The sequence below is a fragment of the Saimiri boliviensis genome, chromosome 1 (genome assembly GCF_048565385.1).
Source record: "Saimiri boliviensis isolate mSaiBol1 chromosome 1, mSaiBol1.pri, whole genome shotgun sequence".
NCBI classification, from domain to species: domain Eukaryota; kingdom Metazoa; phylum Chordata; class Mammalia; order Primates; family Cebidae; genus Saimiri; species Saimiri boliviensis.
Genome location: NC_133449.1, coordinates 113,697,124 through 113,704,329, shown reverse-complemented (window position 1 = coordinate 113,704,329; position 7,206 = coordinate 113,697,124).

The window sequence follows — 7,206 nt, the reverse complement described above, 5'->3', positions numbered from 1 at the left end:
CCACCATGCCCAGCTAATGTTTTGTATTTTTAGTAGAGACGGGGTTTCACCATGTTGACCAGGATGGTCTTGATCTCTTGACCTCGTGATCCACCCACCTCGGCCTCCCAAAGTGCTGGGATTACAGGCTTGAGCCACCGTGCCCGGCTAATTTTTGGAATTTTTTTTTTTTTTTTTTTTTTTGAGACGGAGTTTCGCTCGTTACTCAGGCTGGAGTGCAATGGCGCGAACTTGGCTCACCGCAACCTCCGCCTCCCGGGTTCAGGCAATTCTCCTGCCTCAGCCTCCTGAGTAGCTGGGATTACAGGCACGCGCCACCATGCCCAGCTATTTTTTGTATTTTTAGTAGAGACGGGGTTTCACCATGTTGACCAGGATGGTCTCGATCTCTCGACCTCGTGATCCACCTGCCTCGGCCTCCCAAAGTGCTGGGATTACAGGCTTGAGCCACCGTGCCTGGCCATTTTTGGAATTTTTAACAGAGATGGGGTTTCACCATTGTTGGCCAGGCTGGTCTCGAACTCCTAACCTCAGGGGATCCACCTGCCTTGGCCTCCCAAAGTGCTGGGATTACAGGTGTGAGCCACCACGCCTGGCCAAGAATCATTCTTCATTTTCCACTTCCTCCAGTTTAGATTAAGAGTTTTGATGGGGATCAGATGGAGCAGATGACTTTGTTCCTTAAACCCCTTTGCCCACAGGATCCAGTCATTCCCTAAGACACAATGCACTTCGTGGTGTGGCCCTGCCTATCCTGCTAGGCAGATCTCTTGCTGCTCCGATTTTTAAGCTCTAACTTGTTTCCAGGCCTTCCATTATGCTTTTGTATCTGCTGTGGACTATGCTAAACTGGGCCAACTCAGAACAGGTCTTGAGAAATTTGTTGAAATTGAGAAAGAGAAGCTTTTTCTTTCATTCTCTCCTTTTTTTTTTTTTTTTTTTGAGAGGGAGTGGACTTATTAGAAAAAATTCCTACAGCTGCTGGTGAGTACTTCTCAGTTGATAGGACGGCCTTCTCAGTAATGAAGCCAGCACCCGCCAGGTGCTGTGGCTCATACCTGTAATCCCACCACTTTGGGGCTGAGGCAGGTGGATCACTTGAGGTCAGGAGTTCGAGATCAACTTAGCCAACATGGTTAAACCCCATCACTACTAAAAATACAAAAAATTAGCTGAGTGTGGTGGCAGGTGCTTGTAATTCCAGCTACTTGGGAGGCTGAGGCAGGAGAATTGCTTGAACCCAGCAGGTGGAGGTTGTGGTGAGCCAAGACTGCACCACTGCACTCACTCCAGCCTGGGTGATCGAGGGAGACTCTGTCTCAAAAAAAAAAAAAAAAAAGGGCCGGGCGCGGTGGCTCAAGCCTGTAATCCCAGCACTTTGGGAGGCCGAGGTGGGTGAATCACGAGGTCGAGAGATCAAGACCATCCTGGTCAACATGGTGAAACCCCGTCTCTACTAAAAATACAAAAAATTAGCTGGGCATGGTGGCACGTGCCTGTAATCCCAGCTACTCAGGAGGCTGAGGCAGGAGAATTGCCTGAACCCAGGAGGCGGAGGTTGCGGTGAGCCGAGATCGCGCCATTGCACTCCAGCCTGGGTAACAAGAGCGAAACTCTGTCTCAAAAAAAAAAAAAAAAAAAAAAAAAAAAAAAAAAATGAAGCCAGCGCCAGCACCAGCAGTAAAAGTGAAGCTGACAAATGAAGTGGAGACGGATTCTTGGCAACACAGAGCACCTGGCTCTGGCTGTTAGACCCACCAGCTAGAGCCACCGTTACACCAGCCTTGGGCTGTTCTCCAGTATATGTACATGAAGTAATTCCCTTTTTATTCTTGTGCCAGTCAAGCTGGCTTTTGGCACTTGCAACCAAAGGCGCCCTAACTGATAAAGTCTATAGTCTCAAAGCCAAGTTGGGGGGAAAAAAAAAGAGTGCTTTCGAGTTCTAAGCACAAATGACCTGCCACAGTATTTGCTCACAAATGTTTATTAAAGGTTGCTATGGGCATCAGATATGATCGTGTACTTTTTTTTTTTCTTTTTGAGATGGAGTCTCACACTCTGTTACCCAGGCTGCAGTGCAGTGGCATGATCTTGGCTCACTGCGACCTCTGCCTCTGGGTTCAAGAGATTCTCCCTGCCTCTAGAGTAACTGGGATTACAGGTGCCCGCCATCACACCCAGCTAACTTTTATATTTTTAGTAATGATGGGGTTTCACCATGTTGGCCAGGTTGGTCTCGAACTTCTGACCTCAAGTGATCCGCCTGCCTTGCCCTCCAAAAGTGCTGCAATTACAGGTGTGAGCCACCAAGGCTGGCCGATCATGTACATTTTTAAGTGCCATGTAAATAAAGGTAAGGGATCATGTACATTTTTAAGTGCCAGGTAAATAAAGGGTTAAATATAAACCTGACAGAAATTCAGCTGAAATTCCTTCACATTGCTCCAGGAATTGGTCCAAAAAGATCTTTAGATATTGAGTGACTTCCTTTTTTAGATTTGGACACTGAGAGAATGGCCTTTTTTTTCTTTCAAGTGTATATATATATACACTTTTTTAAAGTATATATGTACATATGTACATATATATGTACATATATACTTAAAAATTTTTTTTTGAGACAGAATCTCTCTGTTCCTCACACTGGAGTACAGTGGTGTGATCCTGGCTCACTGTAACCTCTGCCTCCCAGGTTCAAGTGATTCTCCTACCTAAGCCCTCCAAGTAGCTGGCACTACAGGCTGTGTGCCACCACACCTGATTAATTTTTGTATTTTTATTAGAGATGTAGTTTCACTGTGTTGCCCAGGCTGGTTTCAAACTCCTGGTCTCAAGTGATCCTCCTGCCTTGGCTTCCCAAAGTGATGGGATTATAGGCGTGTGCAACTGCGCCCAGCCTATATATATTTTTTTCCTGAGACAGTCTCGCTCTGTCCCCTAGGCTGGAGTGCAGAGGGACGATCTTGGCTCACTGTAACCTCTGCCTCCTGGGTTCCAGCAGTTCTCCTTCCTCAGCTTCCTGAGTAGCTAGGATTACAGGCATGTGCCACCACGCCTGGCTAACTTTGTGTATTTTTAGTAGAGACCGGGTTTCACCATGTTAGTCAGGCTAATCTCAAATTCCTGACCTTGTGATCCATCCACCTCGGCCTCTCAAAGTGTGAGATTACAGGCATGAGCTCCTGTGCCCAGCCTCAATTTTTGTATTTTTAGTAGAGATGGGGTTTCACCATGTTGGTCAGGCTGATCTTGAACTAATGACCTTGTAATCCACCTGCCTCGGCCTCCCAAAGCACTGGGATTACAGGTGTGAGCCACTGCACCCGGCACATATAATAAATTTTAATTGAAGAATTTTTTACAAGTGTTTATGTATACATGCAACCATTCAGATTGACACAGAATATTTCCAGCATCTCAGAAGCCTCTTTTGAGATGTAATATCAAGTAATCTCAAGTAATATCCCCCTGCCTCAGCCTCCCTACTAGCTGGGACTACAGGTGTGTGCTGCCATGCCCAGCATGGGGTTTCACTGCCATGTTGGCCAGATTGGTCTTGAACTCCTGACCTCAGGTAATCCACCCGTCTCGGCCTCCCAAAGTGCTGGGATTACAGGCATGATTCACTGTGCCCAGCCAGAAACCTATTCTTCTAAAAGAAAAGTTCATTCTTCTGTTGATGAATATTTGGGTTGTTTTTAGTGTCAACAATTGATATGGTTTGGCTCTGTGTCCTCTCACAAATCTCATCTTGAATTGTAATCCCCATGTGTCAAGGGAGGGAGGTGATTGGATCATTTGTTTTCCCCACGCTGTTCTTGTGATAGTGAGTTCTCATGAGCTCTGATGGTTTTATAAGCATCTGGCATTTCCCCTCCTTGAACTTCTTTCTTCTGCCACCATGTGAAGAAGGTCTTTGCTTCTTTTTCACCTTATGCCATGACTGTAAGTTTCCTGAGGCCTCTCAGCCATGTGAAACAGTGAGTCAATTAAACCTCTTTGCTTTACAAATTACAAATTATCCAGTTTCGGTTTTTTTGTTTGTTTGTTTGTTTGTTTTTTTTGAGATGGAGCGTTGCTCTTGTTGCCCAGGCTGGACAGCAATGGCATGATCTTGGCTCAGCACAACCTCCACCTTCCAGGTTGAAGAAATTCTCCTGCCTCGGCCTCCCGAGTAGCTGGGATTACAGGCACGCGTCACCATGGCCTGCTAATTTTGTATTTTTAGTAGAGATGGGGTTTCTCCATGTTGGTCATGGTAGTCTTGAACTCCCGACCTCAGGTGATCCGCCCGCCTGGGCCTCCTAAAGTGCTGGGAGTAGAGGTGTGAGCCACCACATCCGGCCCAGTCTCAGGTATTTCTTTACAGCAGTGTGAAAACAGACTAATATAGCAATTAAGAATAGGTACTGTGAATGTTCTTGTTGATGTTTTTGGGTTGACATACACAAATTTCTCTTAACTGTATACCTAAGAATGGAATTGCTGTGTCATAGGACAGGAATATGCTATGGTTTCCATATCTGACCCCTCCAAATTTCATGTTGAAATTTGATCCGCAATGTTGCAGGTGTAGCCTAATGGGAGCTGTTTGGGTGATGAGGGCGGATCCCTCTTGAATGGCTTGGTGCTGTCCTTATGGTAATACATTGTCTATTAGTTAGCAGAAGTTTCCTTCACAGCTGTTTAGAACAGTCTAGTGCCTCTCTTGCCCCTCTTGCTTCCTGTGTCACCACATGATATCTGTCTACACCAGCTTCCCTTTGCCTTTGCCAAGAGTGATAAGAGGCCCGAGGTCCTTACCAGAGCAGATGCTGGTGCCATGCTTATTGTACAGCTTGTAAAATCATAAGCCAAATAAACCTCTTCTTTATAAATTACCCAACTCTGCTATTCCTTAACCCTTGTCTTGTTTGCTCTGAGAATACTCACTGGCAATGCTTGTGGCTGCAACATTTACCCTCATATAAATGTGCCATGAAATATCTCGCTTTTATTATTTTGGCATCACTACAGTATAACAACTTTGGAAACAAAAGACATTGTTCTATTATAGCATTGTGTTTTTAGTAGTAGCATTTTCATTTACTATAGTAATTGTCATTGAAAATGTCAAATCCTAGAAAATGTAGCATTCCTATGCATGATGTTAGCATCATTCTCAAATAGTTGTTGGCCAAAGATTCATTTGATGAATATGATTTTTCAAAAATAGACAAGTCTGATGATTCAGGTGATTCTGATGTTAGTTCTATTTAGAAATAACTCCAAGAACAGTTTTTATATTTTATTTTCACATTGAAAATCAGATTTGCTTCAGCCTCAAAGAGCATGTTTATATAAAATTAACGAGCACTGGCAGCAAGCTGCATTTTTCTAAATGGGAAGCGGTTAATAGCAACACAAAAGGACGAAGACAGCATATGTGTAGTTTTAGTAAATACTGACAGTATTTACTCCACTGGCAAAGTGAGAGTTCTAGTTCCACATCTTTACCGATCTTGGTGTTGTCCATCTTAATTTTAACCACTTAGATGTGTGCATCTTTTATTTTTTAATTTTTTTTTTTTTTTTGAGACGGAGTTTCGCTCTTGTTACCCAGGCTGGAGTGCAATGGCGCGATCTCGGCTCACCGCAACCTCCGCCTCCTGGGTTCAGGCAATTCTCCTGCCTCAGCCTCCCGAGTAGCTGGGATTACAGGCACGTGCCACCATGCCCAGCTAATATTTTGTATTTTTAGTAGAGACGGGGTTTCACCATGTTGACCAGGATGGTCTCGATCTCTCGACCTCGTGATCCACCCGCCTCGGCCTCCCAAAGTGCTGGGATTACAAGCTTGAGCCACCGCGCCCGGCCTATTTTTTAATTTTTAATATATTATTTTTTAAAGACGAGGTTTCACCACGTTGGTCAGGCTGGTCTTGAACTCCCAATCTCAGGTGATCCAACCGCCTTGGCATCCAAAGTGCTTGGATTACAGGCATGAGCCACCACGCCCGGCCTTTTAATTTTTTTTTTTTTTAGAGACAGGGTTTTGCCGTGTTGGCCAGGCTGATCTCGAACTCCTGACCTCAAGTGATCTGCCAGCCTTGGCCTTCCAAAGTGCTGAGATTACAGGCGTGAGTCACCATGCCTGGTCGATGGGTACATCTAATAGTATTTTTGTTTCCCTGATGAATAATGATACTGAATGCTTTTTCACATGCTTTGAATATGCATATCCAAATTTGGATATCTTCTTCTGTGAAGTGCCTGTTCAAGTCTCTTGCTCATTTTAAAAACTGGATTGTCTTATGGATTTGGGAGAGTCCCGGATACATCTTGATTCTAGTGTTATTTTTTTAAAACAGGGCCTCACTCTACTGCCCAGGTCGGAGTACAGTGGCACAGTCATGGCTCACTGCAGCCTCAACTTCCCTGGGCTCAAGTGATCCTCCTACCTTAGCCTTCTGAGGAGCTGGGAGTACAGGTATGTGCTACCATACCCGACTAATTTTGTATTTTCAGTAGAGATGGGGTTTTGCCATGTTGCCCAGGCTGGTCTCAAACTCCTGGGCTGAAAAGATCTACCCACCTAAGCCTCCCAAAGTGCTAGAATTACAGGTGTCAGCCACCACTCTTGGCCTGGATTCTGGTGTTATTTATATGCATTGTCAATATTTTCTTCATCTGAGGACTGCTTTTCCACTTCATTGGTTTCCTATGTTGAACAAAAATCCTTAATTTTGATGAAGTCTAATTATGATCAGTGCTTTTTGTGTTTTGTTTAAGAAACATCTGCCTAAAGTTTTGAAGATTTTTCTTTTCTTTTTTTTTTTTTTTTGAGGTGGAGTTTCACTATGTTGCCCAGGCTAAAGTGCAATGATGGCGATCTTGGCTCACTGCAACCTCCACCTCCTGGTTTCAAGTGATTCTCCTGCCTCAACATCCTGAGTAGCTGGGATTACATGCATGCACCACTACGCCTAGCTAAGTTTTGCATTTTTTTAGTAGAGATGGGATTTCTCCATATTGGCCAGGCTGGTCTCAGACTCCTGACCCTCAGGTGATCTGCCCACCTCAGCTTCCCAAAGGGCTAGGATTACAGGAGTGAGCCACCCTATCTGGTCTCTTTTTTTTGAGATGGAGTTTCGCTCTTGTTGCCCAAGCTGGAGTGCAATGGTGTGATCTTGACTCACTGCAACCTCCGCCTCTTGTGTTCAAGTG